The sequence below is a fragment of the Microtus oregoni genome, unplaced genomic scaffold (genome assembly GCF_018167655.1).
Source record: "Microtus oregoni isolate MIOR12 unplaced genomic scaffold, Mior012 000091F_ref0000469, whole genome shotgun sequence".
Taxonomy (NCBI): Eukaryota; Metazoa; Chordata; class Mammalia; order Rodentia; family Cricetidae; genus Microtus; species Microtus oregoni.
The window spans coordinates 3,307,079-3,326,516 of record NW_024544600.1 but is presented as its reverse complement, the minus strand read 5'-3'; the positions used below and the strand labels follow the sequence as shown (position 1 = coordinate 3,326,516).

The 19,438-nt window shown below is 44.7% G+C and overlaps 1 protein-coding gene across 4 annotated transcripts in view; it reads left to right on the top strand.

Annotated features, from left to right (window-relative positions):
• The first annotated feature begins 1,943 nt into the window (after positions 1-1,943).
• The window catches only part of Stat3 (signal transducer and activator of transcription 3), a 55,274-nt gene continuing 37,779 nt past the window's right edge, over positions 1,944-19,438 (top strand). For all 4 annotated transcript variants that reach the window (XM_041643815.1, XM_041643812.1, XM_041643813.1 and 1 more), the window contains exon 1: positions 1,944-2,141. The gene's annotated coding sequence lies outside the window, so the exon portion shown is untranslated. The remainder of the gene's footprint in view (positions 2,142-19,438) is intronic.

Genomic DNA, 19,438 nt, shown 5'->3' with positions numbered 1-19,438 from the left:
AGACGATTTTATTAATAAATTTCAACCTAGGTGGGATGTGGTGTGGAGTGTCTGAAATCTCAGTGCATTCAAGAGATCCTGTCTCAAGAAACCAAGTGATAGTAATAATAAAGAAACCAAGCCGGGCGGTGGTGACACACAACTTAAATCCCAGCACTCAGGAGGCAGAGGCAGGAGGATCTCTGTGAGTTCGAGGCCAGCCTGGTCTACAAGACCTAGTTCTAGGACTGGCTCCAAAGCTATAGAGAAACCTTGTCTCAAAAAACAAAATAAAAAACAAAACAAAACAAAGAAAACAAAAATGTCAAGTTTCCTGAACTGTTTGGGTATGTATGTTTTAAAAAGGAAATGTCATTGGGGTTATCTGTGTGGTGAGATAATAGCCCTTTTAAGATTTTTATCTTTATCCCTCTTTGTGTTAAACACAGGCAACACAAACACTATTGATGTCTGCAACCTCACATGCACATACAAATCACTGCACTACACAAAGTTCGTCCTCTATCCCATAAAGCAAAGCAAAGCCACGCACCGTGAACCGCCAGTTTCAACTCAGTAAAATTTGCACACCCAACAGACGCGATGGGAAAGTGGTCGGATATTTTCAAGAACTCGGAAAAGGTTAGATGACCTAAGACCTACCACCTCAGTCTTAAGCAGTGATGGAAGAATGTCTCAGAACTATTTCTCCCAATTGGACTTTTACGCTTAATGGCAAAAGACTAGTTAATGGTAACAGTGAATCCTAAAACCATCAGAAGGGAAGAATATTTTATGGGCCTTCTCTGTGTGTGTGTGTGTGTTAGTTTTAAAATCAGTACCTAACTTAAAAATTATTTAACGTGTGTTGATTTGTCTGCAGGCATGCTTGTGCACCACGCGTGTCCTTGGTGCCAGCAGAGGTCTGAGCCTCACATTCCCTGGGTTTGGAGTTACAGATGGTTGAGAGTCACCATGTGGGTGGGTGCTGAGACTTGAATCTGAATTCTCTAAGACCAGCCAGTGCTGAGGAATCCCTCCAGCCCCTAAAATCAGTATCTCTTAAAGGAAACAAATTGATCAAAACTCTGTTGAACTATTTTAAGAGCCAGTATAACAAAGTAATGTGAAAAACAAAAAGTCACAACACAAAACGCAGACACGTGGGAATGGGAAATGGCAAATACTGTTTTCATGTCAGCTGTCATGAGTATGCTTTCTGCATTTCTGTGAACTGACCAAGAAGCCTTCCTTTTGAGTTTCATGCTTGAAGCGATGGAACACAGCGCTGGGTTATATCCACGATTCTCCCCCACGCAATCTAGTAATTACTCTATTTCCACGTCATATTTCCGGGTATATGTCCAGACTCACGCAGACATTGAAGTTCAGAGCAGTCAAGAGTCGCCCATGTACTTTTTTGATGTCCCCAGAAACCCAAATGCATATGTGTGGTGATACACGGAGGCCGGCTAACTGGCTGATTCCCACGTGGTAAGAACCTCACAATCTCGCCCCCACGTGGTGCCAAGGGCCGGGAAAAGGGAGAGCGGGCAGAGGCGAGCCGTATCAGGGCATTTAAAGTGTCTTGACGTCACGCACTGCCAGGAACTCAGCTGAGTTTTCAGCAGGACATTCCACTAATGTCTCCTCCCTCCCCCCGGGCTTTTGTGAGCTAGGCCTCCGCTCTTCCCTTGACCGCGGCGGGAGGAACACGAAGCTCTCGGAACAGCCCGCACAGGGAGGCGTGTCCAGACGCCTCTCGACCCCACCTTCTCTTCTAGAGGCGCTTCTCATTGGTCGATGGGCGGGGCTTCGGTAGTACTGCCCTTGCCCCGAGGCCTCGGGGTGGCCTAGAGAGCGGGTCGTTCTTTAATTATGCATGGAGGCGTGTCTTGGCCCGTTGGGAGCTGGGTGGGGATTGGCTGGAGGGGCTGTAATTCAGCGGTTTCCGGAGCTGCAGTGTAGACAGGGAGGGGGAGCCTGGGGTTCCGACGTCGCGGCTGAGGGAACGAGCCCTAACCGGATCGCTGAGGCACAACCCGGCTCGGTGTGTCGCCTGATCGCGTCGGCTAGGAGAGGCCAGGCGGCCCTCGGGAGCCCAGCTGCTCGCACCGGGAGTCAGCGTAGCCCGGCCAGTCGGGCCTCAGCCCGGGAGACAGGTGAAGGGGGTGCAGGGTGGGGCCACCGCCCCGACGGCATGCCAGCTGGGGGACACCGCGGGGCGTCGCGCGGTTGAGGCTTTAGGGGTGCTTAGAACTGTGACTGGGACACTTTAGAGAGGCGAGAGGATAGGTGGAGACACCGAGGGTCACCCCGGAGGGACTGCTCCACTGATGACAGGAGCCGGCCTGGGAAGGGAAGCGGCGCTGGAAGTTTCGAGGGGGAGATGCGGAGGGAGATTCCGGGGGTAGAACCGTGGAGCGAGGGCATTCTAGGCTGAGGGTGACAGAAGTCAACTACGGCCCTCCAATGCCTGCTCCCGGAGGCTAGGGACTTCGGGCCACCAGAGCCACTGTCACGCCTGCGGAGATCATTGGGGTGGGGGAGTTGGAAAGAGCCTCCTTCCCGCCCCCGTGCTGGGCCTGGCGGCTCGGTGCCGAGCCACTTTCTTTGCCTTGCCTTGCTTCTGCTCCTTCAGTAGCCAGCTGTACCCCTTAGGAGGTGGGGACTGGTGTTCCCCCACAGCCTCTTGGGCTGGCTAGTTGTGGCTACGATTTTTTTCATAAGAATCATATTTCCTATAGGAAATTGACAAACGTGTTCTTTCTAAATTTTCACCCACCACTATGTTAAACTATGCTTCCCCTCACCTTGTTAAAAAAAAAAAACATTTTTTTTTTAAATTCAAAATAAATCCCTGGTCAAACCAGCTCTAAAGAGCAGCAAACCTCTTTCCTCTTTGACATTGTTCTCTCATAAACACCTGGTAAACTCGACTAGACAATAAATAATTGAGCCATTGCGTTTACTGGATTTTGGTGTTGCTTAATTGCACAGGACAGAATGAGCCAATCAAGAGTGGGAGTTTTCTGTCTCAGAGCCAAGCTCTTGGGTAAATGCAGAAGATAGGGAAACAAAGACTGGTTGGCCTTGACTGAGTTCCGCGTGTAAACTTCACCTGTTGGGATGTGTGTGTGTCTAAGTAAGCAGGTTAGCAAGTTCAGGCAGTCACTCAAGTCCCTTTTTCCATACCTAGTCCACATCACTCTGTTATATCAATTAATATGTGTGTTGCTACAGTCAGTGGTTAGTCATTTTTTCTTGTTCAAAATGTATGAAGTCTACCCCTGCTGTTTTCTGTATTAAAGGGCTTATTTAGTCTGTATTCATTGTGAATGTTGAATTGTCAGGTAAAGCATTGATTTGAATTTATTAAAACATTAAATCATCTCCACCTATGTGGGATTAGACTGTATGTCTTGAGCCAGCCATTTTTTTTTTTGTTTTTGTATTAAATAATGTCCATGTTCCTTGAGGTAGCATTTCTGTTTCATTATTGTATGTGCCAGGCCAGAACACTAGTAGAATTTTTTTTTCAGATTTTATTTATCTTTGTTTTATGGGCATGTGTATTTTGCCTGGTTGTATGTCAGTGCACCATGTGTGTCCAATGTCCAAGGAGACCAGAAGAAGACATCAGATCCTCTTGGAACTAGAGTTACAGATAGGTGACAACATGTCGGTTATGGGAATCGAACCCAGGGCTTTGGGAAGAAAATCTGGACTAATAAGAATAAAAAAGTTGGAGCGGTTTGTTTGTGGTCTGTTAGCACACGCACCACAAAGAACCATTAGCAGCAGATTCATGAATCTTTTATTTTCATATGTAGTTCATTAGGGACAAATAACCACTTAGAAATAATCCGCAACCTGAGGACCTTTAAAGGGCCTGGGAGGTAGGTTAGTCATAGAACGTTAGCCTCATTTTGTAGATAAGGAAATTGAGGCCAAAATGACAAGACACTGGCCCAAGGCATAGTGTGTCACAACAGCGGAAGTAGTAGTGACTGCCAGCTAACTTACTGTTCTGTGTCTTTTTGTTGTTGTTTGTTTGTTTGTTTTTGAGACAGGGTTTCTATGTGTTGATCTGGCTGGCCTGGAACTTGTTTTGTAGACCAGGCTGGCCTGGAACTCACAGAGATCCACCTGCCTCTGCCTCCTAAGTGCTGGGATTAAAAGCATGCACCACCACTGCCCAGCCCTGTTCTGTGTCTTACTTGAAAAGTAATTTTTTTCTTGTTATCATAATTTACTATTAAACTTAAGCTATTTATTAATGGAGATGTTTAGGCAAATTTTAGGTAAAGGGTAGTTGTGACCTCAGTGACATTTAAGACAGAGTCTTGTGGTCAGTGGTCATTTCTGTCTGCAGAAAGTTCCTTTTCTTTTGGCTTTTGTTTGTCTTGACATTCAAATGTGAGAAGGGCAGAAGTGGTGAACACCATTCGAGATGTTCAAGGCAGCAGTTTCTTCCTGATGCTTTCTGAGAGAGATGTCATACAGCTCAGTGGATATGTACTCTCTTTGTGGAAGCTGCCAAGAAACATAGGGTATGTCTTGTTTGTAGAATGTACAGTCTGTTGGGGTAACTTGATAATTGCTTTATCAAGGAATACTGCAAGTTAATGTCATCAAAGAGAGTAAGGCATCACACCTGTGTCTCCCTTCCTCCCTACTTTCTCCCCCCTCCCTTCCCTTCTCTCTCATACTGTCGGGATGGAACCCATCTTGCTAAGCAAGTGTTCTACTATGGAACACATTTTTGCGTCATTTGTATTTTAAAGTTCTAGTGAAACTTTCGGGTCTTTTTTAAAGTACTCATCTAAGGAGTACTTGCAGGACAACCCCAAATCTTGAAGGACTCCCAGTGTCGTGGATCAACTTCAAGGAGACACAGTAGGATGATGTTGCTGCCTTGCTGTCTTTGGTGGTGAAAAAAATGTCCTGCTTGAAAGCCTTGGCTTACGGTGGTATAAATAGTTGGAATGACCAGATTATATTTAGTGGTAAATTCATAGAAATAATTTGTTTAAAGGAGTAATATTTGGAAGAATGAATTTCTAGTATGGTTTTCGTTTTTCATGTTAGGTTTGGTATAACTTTATTCAGGTTAACACACACACACAGACATGCACATATGCACATGTGTGTGCTCAAAGCAGTGAGCCATACTGGTTGCACATGTCTTTAATCCCAGCACTTGGGAGGCAGAGGCAGTTGGATCTCTAAGAATTCAAGGCCAGCCTGGTCTATAAACTGTGTTCCAGGCCAGTGAAGGCTACATAGTGAGACCCTGACTCAAACAAACAAAAACAAAAATATTAAGCAGAGGCTGGCCCTGCTGGCTCATGTCTGTCATTTTAGTATGTGGGTGAGTTCTGAAGCAAGAAAATTGTTGAGCTTGAAGTTCGTTTAGGCTTCAGTAGTGAATTCCAGGCCTGTGTGGGGTAAAGAATAAGACCCTGTCTCAAAAACAAAAAATAAAAAACAAAAAAAGCTAGGCAGATCCAGGTATGATGGTACATGCTTGTAATTTAAGTATTTGGGAGGCTGAGGCAGGAGGACCATCACTCACTTAAGGCCAGTTTGTTCTGCATAGCTAGTTGGAGGCTATATACGTAGCAAAACCCTGTTTTCAAGAAAAAACACTCCCACAAAGGCAGAAGGATTGCTGCAAGTTCGAGGCTAGCTAAGGCTACAGATTGAGTCCTAGGCCAGCCAGGGCTACGTAGAGAACAGTGTGTTAATGAACCAAACAAGATCAAAGCACCACCAACAAAAAATCAAAGTTAGGCAGGGTCCGAGGATAATGAATATTCAAAATCTCACCCCAGTTATTATGCAATTTAAGAAGCAGTGGGTAATAGCTTTTTGTGCTCCCTCTCCCCCATGGGGACCAGGGCGTGTGCTACTGTAGTGTAGACTCAGGACTGAACAGTGGCTTAAGACTAAGCTGCAGAGGCAAAGAAATCTGGGTTTGGATCCTGGGTTGGCTGCTTCCCAGTTAGAATCTGAGCCTCAGTTTTCTTATCTGTTTAAAAAAAGAAAGAAGAGAGACAGGCCCAGTGGCACATGCCTATAATCCCAGCAGTTAGGAGGCTGAGGCAGGGGCATTGCGAGTTCTGGATTGGCTTGAACTATACAGAGAGACCCCGTTTCAAAACGAAGCAAATTCATTAAGATGTTTACATTGTACTGGTCCATAGTAAGTGTCCTGAGTATCTAAGGTCTTAGTAAGGTCCAAGAAAAGAGGGGTTCGTTCTCTTCAGGGGTGAGGGCACAGGAGACCGCCTGAGCTTCCGCAGAGCGGGGAACAGGTGCATGCAAGGTGGAAGAAGCATGGTTGTGCAGAGCTTAAAACAGCACTGTGTGTTCAGGGGCTATAAGTAGAAGCTCTTAATCTAGGAGAAGGAAGCAGAGGGAGGGGCCAGAGGACCACACCTCTTGCTCCTTTGCCTTGAAATGTCCTTCCAGTAAGTTGTGTTCTTTTCATAAAAGTAACTTACGCTGTTGTAAAAAGCTAAGCTTGTCTTCCTGCTAATAATTCAATGTGTGTTTCTCTAGACACTTTTTAAAGCTTACCCGTTTATCTTGGATCTATTTATTGAAAATCATTTTAACAGCTCAACAAAATAATATGGAAAGCAAATCTCTATCCCCAGAAGAAAATGATGTTTAGACCCTGGCTTTTCTTCCTGCTAGCTCTATCTGTGGTAAATGAATGACTTTACTAACCACTGAGCAATTTATCTGACCTTTGACCTTTTAATTGCATCAGTCAAGAAGCTCACATTTTGAGCTCTCCGAACTGCCAGCACTTGGGTAATGTGCTGGAGGGTTTTGACGCATCTGGTTGTGGGGGCTTTTTAAAGATTGCTGTGAGGCCAGGCTCCCTCTTTGTCCTTAGGCTGGGTGCTTTAACTTGTCTAGTTTCAGTTTCTTTGTTCACAAACTGCCCACTAGGCCCACTCACAGAGTAGATGTGAAGATTAAGAAGATAATTTGTTATAAGGTGTTTTGCATAGTGCCTAGCATATAGCTAATATTCAAATACTATTAATTATTATTGTTAAAATCTGCAGTCTCTCTCTTAGCTACAAAGTCTGGCAAGTTATGATTCATGGTACCATTAGTGACCCGGAGGAAAGAAAGAGTAATTGGGAGATTTTGATCTACTGGGAAATAAACTAAATGAATAGGGACGGGGATTTACACTGTGGGAGAGGAGACAGAGCCTTTCACATAAAGATATAGACATGGCAGACTGTCAATTCCTGTTACACAGAGGCCCTTATGGTAAATCTCTTTGCACCTTCAAAGATCTATGCTTCCACTCCATTTATTTTAAGTAATAGTCAACACATAAGAAGATGATCACTACTCAGTAATAGTCCCTTGGAGTTTTTCATCCTATAAGAAGTACTGCTACGGGCTGGAAATATGGCTGAGTTGTTAGAATGCGTCTCTCATGCATGTAACTCTGACTTCCATCCCTAAGACTGAGTAAGCCCGACATAGTGGCACACTCTTGTAAATCCTAACACTTGGGAGGTGGAGACAGAAGCTCAGAGTTTAAGGTCATCTCAGACTACAGTGGGAGTCTGAGGCCAGCCAGGGCTGTGTGAGACACTGTCTTGAGAAATGGGCGGTGGCCGGTGAGTGTTGCTGGTGGCCTGGCTCTGTGGGTACAGGCGCTTGCCACCAAGCCTGACCACCTGAGTAGTCACTGATTCCCGGAACCTAATGTGGTAGAAAGTGAGAACCGATTTCCACAAGCAGTCCACTGAAGTTCATATCTGTCACATGGTGTGTGCGTGCACATAGGTAGACACACCTGTAACCCCAGCAGTGCTGAAGGCCTGGAACTTGCTGGCATTCTGTCTCAGATTTTTGAAAAAAGGGCCAGAGATACAGCTTGGTGGTAGAGCACATACCTGCCGTGCGCGAGCTCTGGGTTCGGTCTCCTGTACCATAAAAATTTGAAATTTTTAATTTGTTTTTTTCCTTTTATATATTTATTTGTTTATATGGAGACAGGGTCTCAGTATGTAGCTTTGATGGTGGCAACCCTGAAACTCACTTTGTAGATCAAACTGGCATCAAACTCACGGAGATCTTCTGCCTGCCTCTGCCTCCCTATTGAATAGTTGAAGGGCAGAAGAGTGGTTAGGGTCGAATTTTTTTTTTTTTAAGCTAACAGGAGGAGTTCTGTTTTGAATTAGATGAGGAAAATGGGTCAGCTTTTATATTTTCTTTTATATTTATATTTTAAAAAGCTATAAAGATCCTGCTTCAGCTTCCTGTGTAGCTGGGGCTACAGGCAGAAGCCACCACATTAGTTAGTGCAGATTCGGGAGCCCGTTAGTAGAATTTGGTTTGCAGGGAGGAAGACGGGAGGAGAATCCAGGTAGATACACACATGAATGACCTTTAAGAAGTTGATTTGCTGTGTGCTATGCAGCTGCTCTGTCTCTCTTCACATCTGTACGTGTGTGTGCACAAGCGTGTGTGAGGGTGTGTATGGATGTGCAGATGTTCATGTATGTCCATCGCTGAACTTGTAAAGCTTTGTTTTTCTGTCACCGTAACTTTTCTTTGATCGCTGAGTAAGTGTTCAGAATGGCGTTACAGATGGAAGACTTGGCTTCCGTATGAACCAGATTCATTCGCCTCCTTAATTTTAAGTTGGAGGGGACAGGAAAGAACCAGCGACCCATCCAACCCCTCGGCCCAGTGTGGGGCAGGAGGAAGTCGGCCGTGCTTGAAAGAGAAAGTAAAACGTCTCATAAATAATGGCTTCCTCATCGTGGAGGAGGGCTGCAGATTATTAGGGGGATGTTTGGGTAGTTTTTGTAGACGCCATTTCTGAAAACTGATCGGGATTAGGGAAGGGAAACCCTGCCCCCCGTCGGTGTAGTCACCTGCTTTCCCGACGGCTGATTGATTTTAATAGTTTGCGGTCCGAACCTCCTGCTCTCGCTATGAGAGTCTGCGCCTTTGAGTCTGGACTTGGCACCTGCTAAGGTGAAAGCTTCCTGAAATGCGGGTTTCCCCGCACCTTCTCTAATACTGATGTTGTTTTGCTTTTCACAGTCTCTTCTTTTACTTTTTTCCTGGCAGAATCTAAATGCATTAGATTTTTCCCTTTCCTTCCCCTCCCACCCCCATGAAATCCTAAAAACCTCAAAACCCAAATGCAAGCTGTGTAATTACCTTTCCTGTAAACCAAACAATGTGAGTTATCATTAAAATAGTTAGCCTTTGAATTTTTTTTCCTACTTGTGGTTTAGACGCAATAAATATTTAATGTAAGGACGACTTTTCCCTGGCCAATCATTCTTGCTGTGGTCTTCTTGTTGTCAAGTTATGTAGGAAAAACAAATTCTTTCACATTCGTCAAAATAAACCCCTGCATAAAAGGGAGTGGGATAATTAAAGAATTCTGTAGCATGCACGTATATAAATGTGTACGTGTGTATGGATATTTTGTTTTAATAGGTTTTACTCTCTAGTCCAAAGGACTCAGTATTCCCCTGCCTCAGTCTCCTTGATGCTTATTCCTAATTACCTGTGACAAAGGACCCTGTAGGGTAGGCTCTGTATAGGGCACTGACGAGTGTTCTGTGTGGTGGGATGCCGGCGAGCTCTTATGACCGCATGGAAGATTCTCAGGGTCATGGAGCCATGAAGAGATCCCTTTCTCAAAGTGTCTACAGTGGGGGATGCTGCACCTGTGGCCCAGCCTGGAGGTATTGGGAGTGCTGTACTCCGCTCAGTTTTGCTGTGACCCCAAAGCCATTGTAAAAGCCACATGTGGTGGGCCACCCTGTAATCCTTGTACTTGGGGGGCAGAAACAGGAGATCTTGGTGAGGTTGAGGGCATCTGGGCTGCAGAACAAGTACTGGGCCAGCCAGGGCTATAGAATGGGAGCCTATCTCAAAATGCTGACTGCGTAAATAAATAAATGTCCATCCTTCTATGTTCTTTGTCAGAGCTGCTCTCAGAGTGGAGCGTGTTCATTAGAAAGTGATTGCTTTTTCTGCAGAAGCAACTGCGTGCTCTGGATCAGAAGTGTTCTGTAGGGGCTCGGGGTACAGCCTGGTCCAGCGCATGCCTAAACTGTGCAAGGCCCTGAAAGGATGACAGCTGGGATGTGGTAGACACTGCCTCAAAAATGAGAGACGGTGTTTGCTTAACCAAGGGGGGAAACTGGCAATGTGTGTTGCAATTTGTAAACTTAAAGAAAAGAGAAAAAAATGTAACAATTGAGTTTAGGAGTAAAAATTAAAAATTGAGAAAACTCAGCCGGGCGGTGGTGGCACACACCTTTAATCCCAGCACTTGGGAGGCAGAGGCAGGTGGATCTCTGTGAGTTCGAGGCCAGCCTGGTCTACAAGAGAGAGTTCTAAGACAGGCTCCAAAGCTACAGAGAAACCCTGTCTCGAAAAACAACAACCCACCCCCACCAAAAAAACCCCAAAACCAAAACAAAAATTGAGAAAACTACATACCTCTATTTGATAGTTTCCTGATAATTAATAAATGTAACTCTTTAGCGTTAACAAATTATTTTTTTGGGGGGCATGGTGGAGAATAAAATGTACCAGTATTTGGAAGATTTGTAAATCTTAAAGCCAATGTTTTCTAAAAGCCACTAATGTATATTACAAAAACACACAGGGGGATATTATATAAAAAGTACAAGGTTGAGTAGATATTAATGTAACTGTGAATGACCCCACAGTCTACACCTGCCTGGTCTTTGAGGAACTACCCCCTACCAATATTTTGAGCAGCATTGAAAGACTGAATAGACAATCTTCTCTTTGTTGTTTGCCACATCTCTATGAAGCCGGCTTTCGCTGGAGTACCTCAACCAAAACGTACTGCAGCCGACATGTGCTGCAGCTATGAGATTCCAAAGGCCCCTTCCCTTCTTCCCTTCCTCTTAGGCTGGCTTCACACTTGCTGGTAGTAGCCTGGGTTAGTTAGCCTTGAACACCTGATCTTGCTGCCTCCACCTCTCAGGTGTTGGGATCACAAGCTTGAGGCAGCACACCCAGCTTTAACACTTTTCCATTGAGCCAGAAATTAGATTTCTAAAACGTTCTGTTTTTAAAAATGCATTATTTATTATTAAGAGTCTGTGTGTGCACAGGTGATGTGCTTGGGTAGGTAGGCCTGTGGAGATCAGAGAGCAATGCTGTGCAGTCAGTTTTATCCTTCCGCTTTTATTCAGGTTCTGGGGCTGGATCTTGCGTTGCCAGACGTGTTTGCAGCAAGCACCTTTCCCTGCTGAGCCCTCTCACCAGCCCTAGATTTGTGAAATTTTGAACGGTGCCACTTTTTCCGCTAATTTCTGCCCCTTCGGAAAATGTGGTTATGTTTCATCAGACATCACTGCTGCTTGTGCTAATACGCATTGAGTTAATTGTCTAAATGAATTCTGTCTGTCTGAAGCAGTGTTTTCCTGTGTAACCAAAGCTGGCCTTGAATTTAGGGAGCTTCAGAGTGCTGAGATAGACGGGCGTCGGGTCTCTGTCTGTCATATACATAGAATTTCTATTGATAGATATTATCTAGGAGGTATTTTTTTTTCCTTTTTAGTGTTTTGAGTCAAGAACTTGTATCCCCAGTACCCATGAATACTCTTGTCTTAGGCTGGCTTCAAATTTGTGGTAATCCTCCTGTCTCTGACTCTTTAGTGCTGGGATTACAAGTATGTTCTTAGACATATCTAATACATTTGGTCTCTGTAAACAAAACTTTGTTCTCAAGTTTTGAGGTCATAGGTAGTCCTAAGAACAATGCATTCTTGTGTTATTTGAGGAGGTGTGGTGGGGGAGAGAGATTGATTCTCTGGCTCTGATTAAGATGATCTAGGGCCATTTCAAGCACTCTGCCAGGCATCACCAAACAGAGTGGTCCTTAGTTTGAGTAACTTTTACAAGGGCCATAAATTCTTCAGATTAGTCCAGAGGTTTAGAAATTACTCTTTTGAAGATAAAATGCTTTGGAGATTTCTTTTTATCTTGATTTTTCCTGATGTTTATGTCCCTGAGAATGACTCTTGAGCTGGTATGATCGACCAAACCAAACACCACCAGACACCAGATTAGGGTTTAGTCTGGTTTTGTTGGCTGGTGTTCAGGAGCCTTTGCTCATAGCTTCTCAACACTTGGCTGATTTCTTTCCTTTTTTTTTTTTTTTTTTTTTTTTTTGAGACAGTTTTGAGAAAGGGTTTCTCTGTGTGACAGCCTGGCTGTCCTGGAGCTCTCTCTGTAGACCATTCTGGGCATGAAGTCACAGAGACCTGCCTGCCCCTGCCTCCTGAGTGCTGGGATTAAGGGCGTGTGCCACTACCTCCCGGCTATAATTTTTTTTAAGATAATTCTGATGTAGAATTGCAGTTCACTTTTGTAAGAAATGTGGACTTAGGTCAGACATATTATTAACCTTTTTAAAAAAAATAATTCATTTATTTTACGTACTTTGGTATTTTGCCTGCATATATCTCTGTATGAGGGTGTCAGATCTTGGAGTTCTGGACAGTTGTCAGCTGCCATGTGGGTGCTAGGAATTGAACCCAGGTCCTCCAGCCCCCTATTATTAACTTTTCTTTGTTTCCTAAAACAAAGGAAGAATTGTACTCATTGGAAAAGATGTTTGTTAGATCTTATCTGCTGTAGTCAGTCACTTCACTTTTCTGTTCCTCTCTTTAAAATGGGAGGACTTTTACTGGGAGCTTGCTGACGTTATCTTGTCCCCCTCAGGGTTCCCTCTCGCTGAGTGACTGATTGGGAGATCCCATGTGAATTCTTGCTTCAGGCCACATTCTGTGCGGTGGGAGTCTTAGAGTTTAGGCTACTAGCTCTCCCAGAAACCTGGATAGTGTTTCTTTTTAGTATTGGCATATCTTTCTTAAAAACAAACAAAAGACTTGGTTTTTTAATTAATTAATTGGAGTGTATGTTTCCCTCATGTGGAGGTCAGAGGAGCCCGTTCTTGCCTCCTATCATGTGGGTCCCTAAAGTTGAATTTTGGTGTTAAGGTTTGGGAGCGGCACCTTTGCTACGGAGCCGGAGCCGTCGTGCTGGGCATAATTTCACAGTTTTCGCGCTCTGTGTGGGAACCTAATGGATGAGGCCATTAGTTGCTCTCACTTCTTTTTCTTGGTATGTTCATTGATTTTGATAAGATGTAGTAGAAAAGCTTGTGTAGTTAACCTTTCTGAGGTTAAAACTGATGTGCTGGGTTTTGTTTTTGTTTTGAGACGGGTCTTTATCCCAGGCTGGCCTCATTGTATAGCTGAGAATGACCTTGGTTTTTGTCTCATTTTGTGGTGGCCCTTGCTGGACTGGAACAGACTCACTTTGAACTCATAGATTTGTCTACCACTACTTCTCAAGTGCCGGGATTACAGCCCCTGCCACCACGTCTGGTTTACGTGGTGCTAGAGACCGAACTCAAGGCCTCTTGTGTGCTCTACCAGCAGAGCTATATCCCCAGCTCTAGGCTTGTCTCTTTTAAAGCTTTCCGTAAAGTTAAATTAATACATTTCAAACACACACTCACATACATGCACACAGAGACACAGACACACACACACACACACGAGTTTGTTTGAGGCAATGTCTTGCTATTAAGCTCTGGTAGGTCTGTTGCTCAATGTTTACAGTCCACACTGGCCTCAAACTAATGGCAATCCTCCTGTCTCAGCTTTCGGAGTGCTAGGACACAGGTAGGTTGACAGACATTTGAGGTAGAAAACCTCCTAGTCTCCCTCTTCAGTTTCTCTGCTGTTAACATCTTGCATTTGCAGGATACGTTTGTTGCAACTGATAAAGACAGCTATGCATTTTTAGTAGCAAAGAGCACAGTTTACTCTGTTCCCTGTTCCCTGCTCTTTGTTAGTGTCGGAGACATGGTCTCCATTGTGAACGTAGATGTGAAATCTATCCAGCTCAGATTCCTGAGTCCTAGCCTTACAGGTGTGCACTTCAGTGCCCCGCCACTTTGTGGATTATCACAAACATGTGGTGTATACCCACCACTGCAGTATCATTTAAAGTAGACACTGTCTCCAAAGCCAAACACTCTACCTATCCACCTATCTACCCTCCTGCAGCCCCTGCTAACTAGTTATCCTTTTTACTATCTACATAGTTCAGTCTTACCGAATATTAATATGACTGTCATCATGCAAACAGTAACCTTTTAGATAGTTTTACCACCTTTAATGGTACAATGGCCTCTCCAGTTTGCCTTCTTTACTAAACAGTGGATTCAGGTTCCTCCTTGTCTTTGGTTTGGTGCCCATTTCTCTTCATTGCTGAGTAATACTGACTTGTATGGCCCTTCCTTTGGTGTATGAGCCCGTTTACCCAAATGGCATCTTGCCTACTTCATAGTTTGGGCTGCTATGGGCTGTTACTGTTTTGATTTGCAGTCTTCTAGTGGCATCTGATATACTTCCTTTCATATGCTCGGCCATCTGTTTGTTTGTTTGATGTGCTGTCTGTTCAGACTTTCTCCAGATTGTTTCATTTCTTTTTGATGTACAAGGGGGACTGAATTTAGGGTACTACATCTGGGTGTGGTGGCACATGCCTTTAGTTCCAATACTCAGGAGGCAGAGGCAGGTAGAGCTCTGTGAGTTCGAGGCCAGCCTGGTCTACATAGAGAGTTCCAGAACAGCCAAGGCTACACAGAAAAAACCTGCCTCAAAAAAACAAGCAAACAACTAAACAAAAAAGAATATAGGGTCCACATACTGGTAAGTGCTCTCTACTATCGAGATGCACCTTTGTTCCTTTTTGAGAGCAGGGCTTACTGAGTTGGCCTGGCTAACAAGTTTCATTGTGGTTCAGACAGGACATGATCTTGGGAAGCACCTGCCTCAGTTTCCCCAGTAGGTGGGCTTAGAGGCTTGCTCTACCAGGCCCATCTCTCACCCAGCTTTAAATTGAGATGTGTATTTTTTTTTATTGTTGAGAGTTTTAAAAGTATTCTCAGTGTATTTTGGATATCTGAGCATACATATACTTTTTTAATTTTTATTTTTTTTGTGCTAAGGCTACAACACACTGACCTATATCCACAGTACTCCTTGGATACATTTTATCTTTTCTTCCTGAAACTCACAGTCTTACACATGTTAGATTGAGCTGTGTCCCCAGCTCTTCTCCTTAGAATATTTTATGCAATTTTTTATTCTTCTTGTTCTAGACTTCAGTCTCATGCAGACACTAGTGCTGGGAAATGTGCAGTTAGTGAACTGGGAAGAAGGAAGTGGAATATTTGTGTCTCACCACACAATGCTGGTAATTTTAACCTTTAGCTGCCTTATGTTTAGATAAGGCTGGACAGAAGGCTTAGTCCACTACGCACTTAAATGCTGACACTTCTATTTAGACCCGCATCTCTGCCCTTTGACCTGTCGCCTGAATTATGATTGGCTTCTCCTTGGGAGCCCATCTTTTCTGAGCCTTGATGAGTTTTGCTGACTCGGATCCTGCCCAGCTTTCATTTCATTGTTAGTCATTTTATTCTGGTTTGGTTCCTTAACACAGGGTTCTCTGTGTAGCACTGACTGGCCTGGAACTCAATTTGTAGATCAGGCTGTCTTCAAACTTGTAGCAATCCTACTGCTGACGTGGGAGTGTTTTTTCTTGAGACACGGTTTTGTTATGTATCTTCCAACTAGCTATGTAGAACAAACTGGCCTTAAATTAGTGCTAAGGATGGGACCCTGGGCAAGCATTTGACAGCAAGCCACATTCCTGACCTCTATAATAATCTTTTGAGAGAGAAGAATCCCTTTCTAGAGTTCTTCTTCTTGGGCTGTTTTTTCTTTTAACTTAAAATACTTATTATTACATGTGTATGTGTTGGGGGCATACAGGTACTTGGTGTGTGGGTAGAGGTCAGAGGTCAGTTTTTTGGCATTGGTTCTCCTTCTACCTTCATGTAGGTTTCAGGGTTAAACTCAGGTCACCGGCTTCTACAATAAGCACCCTTACCTGTAGGGCCATCTTGTTGGCCCTCTTGGGCCCCTTTTAATTCCTGGATTTTTTTTTTTTTTGGAGGGGAAAGATTAAAGGAGAAAAGTGAGAAGACAGCCTTCCAAGGAGTCTTGAGTTGTTTTTTTTCAATTAAAAATTTTAAAATTATTTTTGTTTTATAGGTTTTTTTTTTTTTAAAAAATATATAGTATTCTGTCTGCGTGTGTGTCCCTGTAGGTCGGAAGATGACACCAGGTCTTATTATGGGTGGTTGTGAGCCATCATGTAGTTGCTGGGAATTGAACTCAGGACCTCTGGAAGAACAGTCAGTGCTCTTAACCATTGAGCCATTCCATTTAGTGCTCATGTATGTCTGCATCATGTACATGCGGTTCACAGAGGCCAGAAAAGGATGTTGGATTCCCTGGAACTGGAGTTACAGATGGTTGTGGGCTACCATGTGGGTGCTGGGAATCAAACCCAGGTTCTCTAGAACAGCGGCAGTGTTCTGAACTGCTGAGTCATCCATCCAGCCCCTTTCCTTGAATCTTGCAGGCATTTCCTGGTGTTCTTCCTTGTCATCCTTTCCCTGAACTCAAAGGTTGAAGTGCCTTTGGTCTCTCTGGGTGGGGTTCTCTTCCCTTACTATGCTCTCTTGTAGGTTATTTCAGCCACTCCTTTGATGTAGCTGTGTGTCCTTCACAGTGCTGGGAGGAAACCCACTGCTCTGCATGAGAGGCAAGCACTCTACCGACTGAGCTACTTAGCCATTGCTTTGACCATGACTCTGATGATGACCGCCAGGTGGGCATCACCAGGCTCCACACCTGTGGGCTCCTAGCACCTGCCTTCTGCTGTTTTCCTGGCATTTCCCCATGGGTCCTTGTGTGCACTGGCCTCCTGATCGTCCTGTTGAAAACTTAACCCTATAGCTTTCTCTCTGAAAGTCTGTGCCTCTCTCTTAGTCCAACATTGAAATAAATGGTAATCTTGGTCTCCTATCATAGTTGTTGCTTTATTGCTTTGATAAAACACCATGACCAAAGGAACTTATAAAAGAAAACAATTAGTTTGGGGTTTGTGGTTTCGGAGGGCTGAGGGAGGGAGGCAGGGAGGCATGGCACTCAAGTAGCTGACAGCTTACATCTTGAGATATAACCACAAGGCAGAGAGAGAGAGAGAATATGGGAGTGGTGCTAGTCTTTTGAAACCTCAAAGCCTGCCTCCTCCAGTGATGTACTTATTCCAATAAAGCCACACCTCCCAGTCCTTCCCAAACAGTTCTACCAATTGAGACCCTAGTATTCAAACACGTGAATCTGTGAGGACCATTCTCATCCAAACCCCACACCATGTGAGGCAGAAATTTAGCAGGCATCCTTGGCTGCGTTCTCCCCTCACTTCTGCTTCCAGTCAGCTTAGTAGTGAGTCTTGGTTTCGCCCCTCATGGGTTCTCAACTCCTCTCGATTGTCATGTCCTTTCTGTGGCAGAGATGCTAAAATTGCTCCCTTACAAAACATCTAGAACTTCTGGGTAAACGGGAGCTCTCCAGTAAAAAGAGAAACCTTCAGATGCAAAGGCAGTCTCCTCAAAAGAAAGACCAGAAGCTGGCCTGGAGTGTGTCTCAGGCCACACCTCTTCTAAGTACTACTTTCCTGTCAGTCCTAAAATACCTTTACCTCCCACCACTCTCCACCCCCCCCCCCTTGTCTCCTTCTCCCTTTCTCCTGCCCCCACCTCTTCCTTTCTTCTTTCCCTCCTTCCTTCCCTGTCTTGATTGCCCAGGCTAGCCTCAGCCTTGTAATCCTGCCTCAGGCTTTAGGAGTTACCCCCCTTTTCTTACTCCCCCTTTCACACCTTGACCTGGTTTCACTGTGTAGCCATAGCTTAGGCTGTCCTTGAACTCACCATTTTCCTGTATTAATTCCAAGTGCTGGGGTTGCAGGCATGTGTTACCGTAGAGTTCATGTAGACTTTTCAGTGATTTCCCCCACTTTTGACCCTCCCACCTCCAGCTTTGAGCTGTTTGAGGTTGTACACCATACTTCTTCAGGCAGCAGGAGATGCGCGGGCACATCCGTTCCGTTGTCTTAGCTCAGTTACCATTCCTGCATTTTCTGGATTCTAGAAGTCTGTTGATCTCTCTCTCTTGTCCACTGTCATCTTATTTTTCATTCTTTGTCCATGTGTCATGTTGCGGGCTTTTGGGTCATGCTCACCCAGAAGATACGCGCCATTCCTTTGCACATGCCGTTCCTTCCCTCTGCTTAGACTGGCTGCCCCTTCCTCTCCAGAATGACCGTTTCTCTTGTAGCCCTGCTATCTTTGTGGAACAGGCTTCCTAGAGTAGCCCCGAGCCCACTTTCTCTTGTCCATAGGGCTGTCTTTCCATCAAAACAGTGTTTGGTATCTTAGTAGGAGCAAGGTTGCATACCTCTTGGGGGAACACTTAGCTTATTAGATGCTACATGAAGCTGCCTCTCAGGCATTCATTCTTGTCCTAACTGGGGTCCTGGATTCTTTACCTGTTTTTCTCTGGGCTCAGCAAGGTACCTGGTAGAGTCACACAGGTGGTCAGTAAGCCAGTGGAGTCCTTTACACCTGCCCGAAATCCATATAGCGGCTAGGAAACCTCAGGGAAAAGTATGCATTTTTCATTTTGATCTATGGAGGCCACGATTATACTCTTTCTTTTGTTTTTTCCTTTCCTGAGGTAGCCTCTGAGCAGCCTCAACTACTCTCAGACTCACAAAGACTTACTCATCTAAGTGGCGGTGTTGAGGAGGCCACTGTCGTTCATGAGAAAGGATGAGGCAAGAGTGTGGTTTGAAGGAGCAAGACTGGATGAACCATTTCGAGGGCGAGAGCTGCAGAGAAAACAGAAGGTTTATACTAAAAGAGCTTTCACAGCAAAGCCTATTCCTGTAAAACTGTGAAATATTTTCTAATGAAAGTTGGACCCTGTAAAGATCACAGTCAGTCCTTAGGTTGGCAGAAATGCCATGGGAATCAACGGGAATGAACAAATGCAATGAACAACCCTAACTCAGTGGATTAAGAGACAAACGTTTTATTGTGTCCACCGGTTCCGTAGGCAGGAATTCCGGTAGGCACAGCAGGGGGCTTGTCTCTGCTACTTGACATCTGGGGTATCATCTGAGAGGCGTTGATGAGGTGCACTGTCTCCATTTCATAGCCAGTGCCTGGCCTGGGATCGAAGATCAAGCGACTGCAGGTGGCCTGCCTGCCTGCCTGCCAGCCTGCCTGTCTGCCTGTCTGCCTTGTATTTCTTGCAAAAGGTGGTTGGGCTCTGGAGAACCTTTCTCCTTTCTGGAGAATCTGACAGAGGCATTGGCGAATTCATATCAAGTCAGCCTGTTGGCATAGGTCTGAAATTTCAGCTACTTAGGAGGCTGAAGCAGGAGGATTTAAAATTCAAGTCCTGTTTAG